A 9,181-nucleotide genomic window follows, 5' to 3' on the forward strand; every position below is an offset into this window, starting at 1 on the left:
ACCAACCTCAAGTATAGGTGACAGAGGTGCTATTCCAGTACATGCATCCAGGAGGCGCTGTTCTCATTGTATACATCCCGGAGCCTTTCGTGTATGCACTTCATTTCCTGCCTCAGCGGGACTTCCAACACAAATGCACACTCACCTCATGTACAGCCTGCAGAGTAAGGTAATCATTGGTAACCACCTACCTCACCGGGAGCACCCACACCGGTTAATCTCTGGTCAGCTAGGTCATTTAATGCTGAAAGAAGTGGGAGGATCTTTTGAAGGAGGCACTGTAAGCAGCAAGGCCTCCAGCAACACCACCCAGAGGGCAACCTGGTTTTAACACTTCTGCTGTTCTTAGCTTACCTACAGAAGGAGGGAGGTCTCTGGCACGTCCCTCTGTTACAGGCAAACACGAACTCCCCAGGTTTGCTCCGCTTGTCCCTGCAGATCTCGCTTTATAAGATTTTGGTTAGACCTGTTATTTTCAGAGTTGGAAGGAACTTCTAAAAGTTCGCGGGGCTACAGAGATGGCTCGGGAAGGAACACCAGTCGCTCTTGCAGAGGACCAGGTTCAGTTCTCGGCCCCCCCAGTTCCCGAGGACCTGATGCTCTTCTGGCCCCCACAGGCACCGTACACAGGAAGTGCACAGACATACATGCAGGCGAAACACCCATACATGTAAAATTATGTAAACCACATTGGACTCAAACTCACAGAGATCCTCCTGCCTCTGCCTCCCAAGTGCTGGGATGAAAGATGTGTACCACATACCCTGTTACTCCCCACCCTACCTTTTTTTTTTTTTAACTCTTTATTGGTTCTTTGTGAATTTCATATCATATACCCCAATCACACTCATCCCCTCCTCTCCTCGTACCAACCCTTGCAACCTCCCCACCCCCGGAGGAAAAAATCTTGTGGAAGCCGTAGTGTGTCTCACTGTGTCCCACAGTGTACCCTTTTGTTCACACTTCTTTGCTTGCAAATGTTCATTGCAATGACTCGTTGGTCTGGTAGCAGACTCCTCTATCAATACTAGAATCTCACTGGGACTCTTCTCAGATATCCTGTTGTTGCCCTGTGTCATGGAGATCCTGTAGTTTTGGATCTGTAGAACTGGCTCCTTCATGAACACCAGCAGTTCATCCATGAGTTAGATGTTGGAATGGGTCAATTCAAAATCCTGGATCTGGGCCTGAGAGGTATCTGAGCTGGTCAGCTCTCAGGCTCTCCTGCTCTCCGGGGCCAGCTCTACCCTGCTGCTCAGGCAAGGTACAAGGCCTGCTCTCCCAAATGCTACAGCAGGCAGTGCAGTTCACTTTGATGACCTCAGGGCCAGCTCTCCTGCCTGCCATAGGGGTTAGTGGGGGCATCTGTCTCTCACCCATGTTATCACAAGGCAAACAAGTGGTGGGGCCAGCTCTCCCACATTTATATCCTTGGGTCTGGCTCACCTGCAACTCCAACAGCTTATGGGGGCCTGCTTTCCTGAGTACTGCAGCTGGCTAGGAGTTGGGTCAGCTCTCCTGCTCTCATGTTCCACTAGGGCCAGCTCTTCCACAATCTGCAGGTGAGGGGTGAGGCCTCAGATGTTGGCATGTCCTCAGGCTGCAGCCCAGACTAGGGCTGCAGGGTCAGCCATGGACCCAGATGTGGCTCTTGGTGGCAGCACAGTCCAGGACCCCATCATGGTCCCAGGTGACATCACTGGTTACTCATACAAGGCTGTTCCTCGATACCCTCGAGTCTCCAGTTCTTTCTCTCTTCATTGTGCCCACATCCTTCTGTTTCTCTTTCTCTTCCATCTCTCCACCACTTACTTGCTCCTCGTGGTGGTACCTGGGGGTCTCTGAGTGTCTAGGGTCATCTCAAGAGTGGTCTCAGGAGTGCTATGCCCTGTTTGTGCATTATGGGGCCTGGCAGGGGTCATCTCAGGCATGGTCTGCCCCATCAGGCCTGCATGCTCAGACTGGTAGTCATCTTGGGCTAGCTCCCTGCCCAGGCTCCATGGAGCTAGATGGCGGTTGTCTTGGGCTCACATTTTTAAAGGGAATTTTAGGCTGTTAATCATTCAAATGTTTCAGAATAATTCAGGTCAGACAGAAGACTGAGCGGAGACACAGTCTCCCTCCTCTCTGCCACCTATTGATGCATATGTGACACACAACCACATCCGAAACACCTCTAGGGGCAGGACTGCTTCTTTTTGTCTAAGCCACTTTCGTGATTTCTTTCAGTGCCAGGGATTAAATATATCATCTCATGCATGTTAGGAAAATGTTCTACCGCTGAGCTGTATCAGCACCACTTTAAGCCTGCAAACAAAATAGACCAAGTAGATAGAAGTAGATGCCTCTGCCGTCAATTTGTAAGTGAAGAAACTGACTAGTAAGTTCTGTGATCTTAAGCAAGTCAATAAAAGGCTCTGACGTAGGGTTACTCTAACAAATTAAAAGACCGGGCTGAGGATGTAGTTTACTTGGTAGAGTACTTGCCTAGTCTTACAGAAGGGTCAAGTTCAGGCCTCAGCTTTGAGGAAACTACACAGGGTGGCACACATCTTTAATCTCAGCTCTTGAGACATGGAGACAGAAAGGATCAGGATTTCAAGGTCATCTTGGCTACTTATTGATCTCAAGGTCAGCCTAGGATCCCTGGATACATATGACCCCATCCCCCCACTCCAAAAAAAGAAAGAAAAGAAAAAATTAAGAAACTGAATTTCTTCAGCTCCTAGAGTCCTTCATCCTCTTGGTCTCTCTGGGGTCTTTGACCTGGCATTGTGCCCTGTTGAATGACTCAGTTATATATTCTGAGTTTTAATCTCGTGAGCTGCAAAGCAAGGCAGTTCCTTTCTTCTTTACCTTGAAGGCATTTGGGAATGCCTATATTTCACTAGGTAGGATCTCAGCTCATACCAGACAACCTTTATTATTCCCAAAAAGCTATCTCTTCCAAAGCATTTTTTAATTTAACTTAAATTTTTTTGAGACAGTCTCATGGATCTTAGGCTAGGTTAAAACCCTCCACCTCCTGAGTACTGGGATTACAGGATACATGTGTCACCATGCCCAATCTCCAAGACAATCTTTAAATTTTTTTTAAAAAGAAAACAAGAGACAGGTTAGGGGTGCATGCCTTTCATCTCAGCACTTAGAAGGCAGAGTCAGAAGGATCTCTGAGTTTAAAGCCAATCTGGTCTATAAAGTAAGTTCCAGTACAACCAGGGCTACCCCCAAGAAACCCTGTCTCAAAAATCAAATCATCATCATCAAGAATTTTTACAGTACCAGGAATCAAACCCAAGGCCTCCATGTTCAGAAAGTGTTTTGCTGCAGACTACAATTTTAACCCCATGATAAGTGTCTTGAGGTGTATTTATGAGATAGCTTCCCCTCAACATCTTCTTGGAAAAAGTCTAATATACCATACTTGGGTGAAATCTGAGAGATGGCACTAGATTGGTGGTTCTCAACCTACCTACCTAATGCTGTGACCCTTTAATACAGTTTCTCATGTTGTAATGACCCCTGACCATAAAATTATTTTTGTTGCTACTTCATAACTGCACTTTTGTTTCTGTTATGAATCGTAATGTAAATATTTTTAGAGATAGGGTTTTGCCAAAGGGGTCACCACCCATAGATTGAGAACAACTGCACTGGATGAAGCTTTCTTGAGAATGAGTCTTTGTGAGCTGTGTAGGGAGCTGTTTGCATGATAGAATCAACTCATATAGATACTACAAGGCATGCTGGGAGAGTCCATGGCACAGAAGGGTGCATTAGGTGGAACTAGAGCATCTACTGAGGAAGAGGATGGATGGGTCTGCCTAATAAAGGGAAGAGATGACAATTAGACAAGACACGAGCCAGATTAGAACAGACCAGAGCTCAACTCTTGAGGGAAGCTACACACTTGAGGGAGACAACTGGTATCTGCTTTGTTAATTATTCTTTGTGCTTCTAGGTGGATGTCAGGCTGCTGAGGGGGGCTGTGGTTCAGCAATCCTTTCTATTTATAAGACAATATTACAGAATAATGGGAACCGTGCCTGCCTGATTGGTGTGATAGGGAAACTTGGGAAGGGATCCAAGATCAGGACGAAGTGTCGGGGTGTCATCATCAGACACATAAAAGAAGAGGAGGCAGAAAGGGATGCATTTGGATTTCAGAGTCAATAACGAGCCAGAAGTGAGTGTTAAATTATTCAACCTCCTTTATTGATCCATTGATCTCTATTTGCAGGCCTTGGTTTATTCTTGGTTGGCATTTCCTGTGTCTGAGAACACTGAAAACAGGGGAGGGAATAGATTTTTGACACTCAGAAAAAGACAGGCGGTAAAGGGCATGGTGGCACACACCTGTCACCTAGTACTTGGGATGATAAAGCATGAGGATCATGAGTTTGAGGATAGCCTAAGCTACTTTTTTGTTTGTAATATTGCTAGTTTGTTTGTTCTTGAGACAGGGCCTCACTATTTAGCACTGGCTGGCCTGGAAGACCACGCTGGCCTCCAACTCACAGAGATTCTCCTGTCTCTGCTTCTGCGTCCTACCTTCCTCTCTCCCTCTTTCTCCCAGGTGTTGGGATTAAAGGCTTTGCTACCATGCCTGTCCAACCATAGTGGGTTCTTATCTGAAGGGAGGTGGGGGACAAAGATGAGGAAGAGGCAGTATCACAGAGAAATTTAGCAATGTAATATGTATTGGGAAATTTACAGTGTCTACATCTTTGGTCCTCGTAGTTCTACTTCTGAAAACTGGTACTAAAAACACTATCCAGAAGTTTTAAGAAAATGTCTATGCACCACAAGCTTCATAGCAGCCTTACCTGTAATAATGAATTACAATAAAGGCTTAGAACAGTAGATCAAGAAGATGTCATTAAGAATATTCAATGATATCATGGAAAGATGCTTGTACCATAGATTTACGGTGATACCCTTCAAAATTGCACATCTAGAACGTCATAGCTATGTGTATGGATGGAACAGGACAAGGGAAATACACTGGAACATTAGCAATTGTCTGTTGTTAGTATGGTGTTGGTTTCTTGGGCTATTTTAGTTGGTGGTGGTTTTGAGATGGGGGTCTCAGAGTGTTGCCCAGACTGGCCTTGAACTTGTGGGATTAAAGTTCAAGCAATCTCCCAACTGCAGTATCTGGGTATTTGGAGTATCTGAGTCTGTAATAATGATTGCTTCTAAGCTGACAGAACACTTTTATTTTCCTGTAATTCCTAATTCCTTTGATTTTTTTTACTAAAAAAAACCCCAAAATCATGCATTTTTAAATAATTTCTTTAAAAGCCCTAGTTCTGTTCAGTAGTAGAATAAATACAAATTAGCAGGTAGCCAGATTCTTACAGGGTCAGGAGTGCTTCTGTGAATGGGTGGTATGGCTAGGGGTGGGCCTTATTAGAGTGCTTGCCTGGCATGCACAAGGCCCTGTGTTCAGTCCCCAGCACTGCAAAACATAAAAACAACAGACATGGGGCAAGCAAGAGGACTTACTGGGTAAAAGGCACTTGCCTCTGAGCCTAGCAACCGGAGTTTGATCCCTGAGATCCACACAGGTAGGCAAGAACCAGTTCCCACAAGTTGTCATCTGACCTCCACACATCTTAGCATAGCAAGCATGCTCCCCACTCGCCCGAAATAAAGTATAACCAAAAAGAAGAGGAGGAGAAGGAGGAGGAAGAGGAAGAGGAAGAAGAGGAAGAGGAGGAAGAAGAGGAAGAGGAGGAGGAGGAGGAGGAGGAAGAGGAAGAGAAGGTACTCAGACACTCTGTGGGCTACAGAGGCCCCTAAACTTATATTTAAAGAAGGATGAGCTTTTCCTGCAGAGAAGGGGGAGAAAGTCATGCCAGAGACATGTGGGAAACACGAGCAGCCTAGTATGGATTGCAGGGTGCCACAGGGAGAAACGAGAGATGGGAGTTGGAAAGGAAAGGAAAGATTGTCTAGGGTCTGGAATGCTATGCTGAAGGCCTTTGTCTTTCTGCCAGGAAAAAAAAAAAAAAAAAAAAAAGAACCAGGAGACTTGGGGGAGGGGTCTGAAGCAGGAGCATGGTGTGGTTCAAGTTCATGGCTGATACTCCCTAGCCTCCTGTCTAGTCTGTTTCCCATCACTTGCCAGAAGTTAGTGGGGGAGGGGAGACAAAGCATTAGTGCAGCTCCGTAAGGTCAGCCAGGTCTCTTGACCCTAGCCACGACCTCTTCCCACCACAACAGGCTCCCGCTCCATCCTCAGGCACCCAGACAAACCCCTCCACCGCCTATGACAAAGAGGCTCATTTGGAGCCTGGGCAAGATTTGCAAACGTCAACCTTGTAATTACAAGGATGAAATCATCTGGTTCCTTTTAAGCAAAAGGGTTTATTGATCCCAACACTGAAGAAATGCTATTCTGGGTAAATTTGCTCCTCTTTCCTTTCCCTATGGCTGGGCCACGCTGGTGGAGGAGGATGACAGGAAAGGCTGGAAGGGGGAGGACACCTCGGGGACAAAAGAGAAATTCTGCAGGGCCCAGGGGTGAACTTTATGGAATGTGAGTTCTACATCAAAAAGAGAAGAAAAAAAAAGTTAGAGGCCCAGGAAACTGCCTTGCTCAGGCAGGGGACACATTTGTCCTGGATATTGGCCCATCTCCTTCTAAAACCCAGAAGCTGAGTGGAGACAGGGCCTTAGGCATGGTGCCAGCTACCAATTTCTCTTCCTTCCCCTCAAGTCTCATTTGTGGCTCAGATCCCATTTCAGCTCCAAGATGGTACAGTATTTCCCCCAGTAACTGAAGGGAAACTGTTTCCTTAGGAAAGAAGAAGACTAAAGGCTCAGAGACCTGGAAAATCAGATGTGGGTAGCTCTGATCCCAGAGAAAGCCATCCTTCCTGCTGGCCTTGGGGAGGCAAGCCTGCTAGACCTTGACTTTCCAAGACAGAGAAGGACAAAGAGCTGGGTTCAGGGTCAGGGATGAGTAACTCTCAAACACAAGCGTTGCACCCACTTACAAAAGTCTACAATAGGATTCCATATTCAACAGCAATGAGCCTCCCAGGACATGGTGGGTACTCCAATAGGAGAGATCCAGCTACAGCTTTGTGTGAGTTTACAACTCAGTAAAAGATATGGGCGGAACATTTGCCATCGCCACCAGCGGGAAAGGATGGTTAAGATAATTTTAAAATTGGAGGTTTAGCTTAGTGGTAGAGTGCTTGCCTAGCAAGTACAAGACCCTAAATGGGGACCCAGCATCAGTGTGGTGTGTGTGTGTGTGAGTCACACACACAATACTCCTTCTAGGTACAGTACCTGCAATCCTAAGCACTTGGGAGACTGAAGCAAATGGGCTGAAAATTTAGGGATAGTCTGGACAACATAGACAAACTGTCTCAAAACACAAACTCACACAATCATGGGATCACTCAGCCCCTCTGAGCCTCTGTTTCTTCATCTGTAGAATAGATCCATTAATGTTGGACTTGCAAGGCCATGTGAAGTAAATGAAAATGATACAGTAATTTACCTTATTTGCCTTTTCATTCTCTGATTTCCTCATCTGCCTGACATGCGCAGAAGACCCGACTTAGAAAACACTTGTGTGAATGAACTGAGGCGAGGGCGTTAAAACACTCAGGCCGGAGTTTCATAATTGGGCTAGACAATGGAAACCTCTCAATTCCTGCTGGGATTACTGAGTCCTTTTCTTTGCGTGTGCACTGCATGTGAGGGTGTACATGAGCATGTGTGGATTGGTGGGCCAGAGGTTGACATCAGTGTCTTCTGTAGTTGCTCTCCACCTTATTTTTTTGCATCTTTCATTGAACCTAAAACTTACCGATTTAAGCATTCTGGCTGGCCAGCAGGTCCTAGGGATTCTCCTGTCTCTGCCTCCCCAGTGTTATGCATGAGCTGCCAGGCCTCATTTTTTAAAAGGTGGAATCTAGGGATGCTAGCGCCAGTCGGTCTTCATGCTTAGGTGGCGAGTGTTCTGCTGACTGAGCCATTTCCCTAGGATATCTAGTATATGTTTTCTGTTCACCTACTAGACATCAGACTGGGGGTCCCAGGAAATGTCTACACAGACAGAAAGGTAGGGAGACGCTCAGGGGAGACCCTAAGCTAGTTGGATGCTTAGTTGCAGGTAACAAAGCTCCAGAGGAACTATTAGTATCTAGGACAAGTGATGGGGAGGGTATTTCTAAGCAGCACCAAGACACTTCCAGGGTGCCATCCTTGGACCTTCTGGAACTAGATCTGAGTAAACTTCAATGGGGCAGAGTCTGAATCAATCCATACTCCAGCCGACGACTGCCAGAGCTGTCAGGAGCACAGGCCCAAATGTACCTCATTCGGATGAAAATTTCCCAGATAATTTTTTTAATCTCATTTTTAAAATAAGCAAAAAAAAAAAAAAAAAAACAAACAAACAAACCAGAAAACAGAAAACAAAACGGTGTACAGAGGTCAGCTGAGGAGACAGCTTGTCTTTTCCCAGCCAGGCCGCTCACATGCCAGACCATGGTGAGTGTGGGTTACTCTGTGGCCTGGAGTTGCCAAAGGCTGCACTCGTTCTCGGTTTGCTGGGCAGATTTTGCCATTTGTTTCCCTAAGGATATTGCTCCCATCTCCATTCAGCTGACAGAATACTCTGGCTTGCTCTGTGTTTCCCCACACCAATGGTCATCTGCCTCTAGATCCCTTGTCCCTGAGACTGTTTTTCCTCTTAGGAGACTATAGTGATTGATTTTTCTTTCTTTTTTCTCTTTCTTTTTGTTATTTGTTTATTTGATTGATTTGTTGTTGCTGTTGTTGTTGTTGGACGGTCTCCCTGTGTAGCGGCCCAAGCTGGTCGGAGACGTGACATTCTCTTGCCTCAGTCTCCGAGTACTAGTCTAGCATTACAGGACTGGGTTGTCCTTCCCAGCTTCAATTTTTATTTCCAATATAAGAGACAATTGTCGCACAGAAAATAATAAATAACTATATAAACAGAAATTGTATCTTTTGCCAGATATAACTGATACATTCACTCCTTTGGGGAAAATGGCTTTTCTCTCTCAGTTTATCAAACTGTCTCTGTTGCTGCCAATCACAGGCCTTAAGCCCCTGACGAATGGTGATATAATGTAAACTGATAGATTATATCAGTATGTCTGTCTGGACATTTTACAGAAGGCAGGCTATG

At 45.7% G+C, this 9,181-nt stretch overlaps 1 pseudogene; it reads right to left on the reverse strand.

Moving 5' to 3' along the window:
• Positions 1 to 2,043: 2,043 nt before the first annotated feature.
• Positions 2,044 to 2,187, reverse strand: LOC117723576 (small nucleolar RNA SNORA17; annotated as a pseudogene).
• Positions 2,188 to 9,181: the final 6,994 nt, after the last annotated feature.

This window comes from Arvicanthis niloticus, chromosome 18 (genome assembly GCF_011762505.2).
Source record: "Arvicanthis niloticus isolate mArvNil1 chromosome 18, mArvNil1.pat.X, whole genome shotgun sequence".
In the NCBI taxonomy this organism is placed as follows: Eukaryota; Metazoa; Chordata; class Mammalia; order Rodentia; family Muridae; genus Arvicanthis; species Arvicanthis niloticus.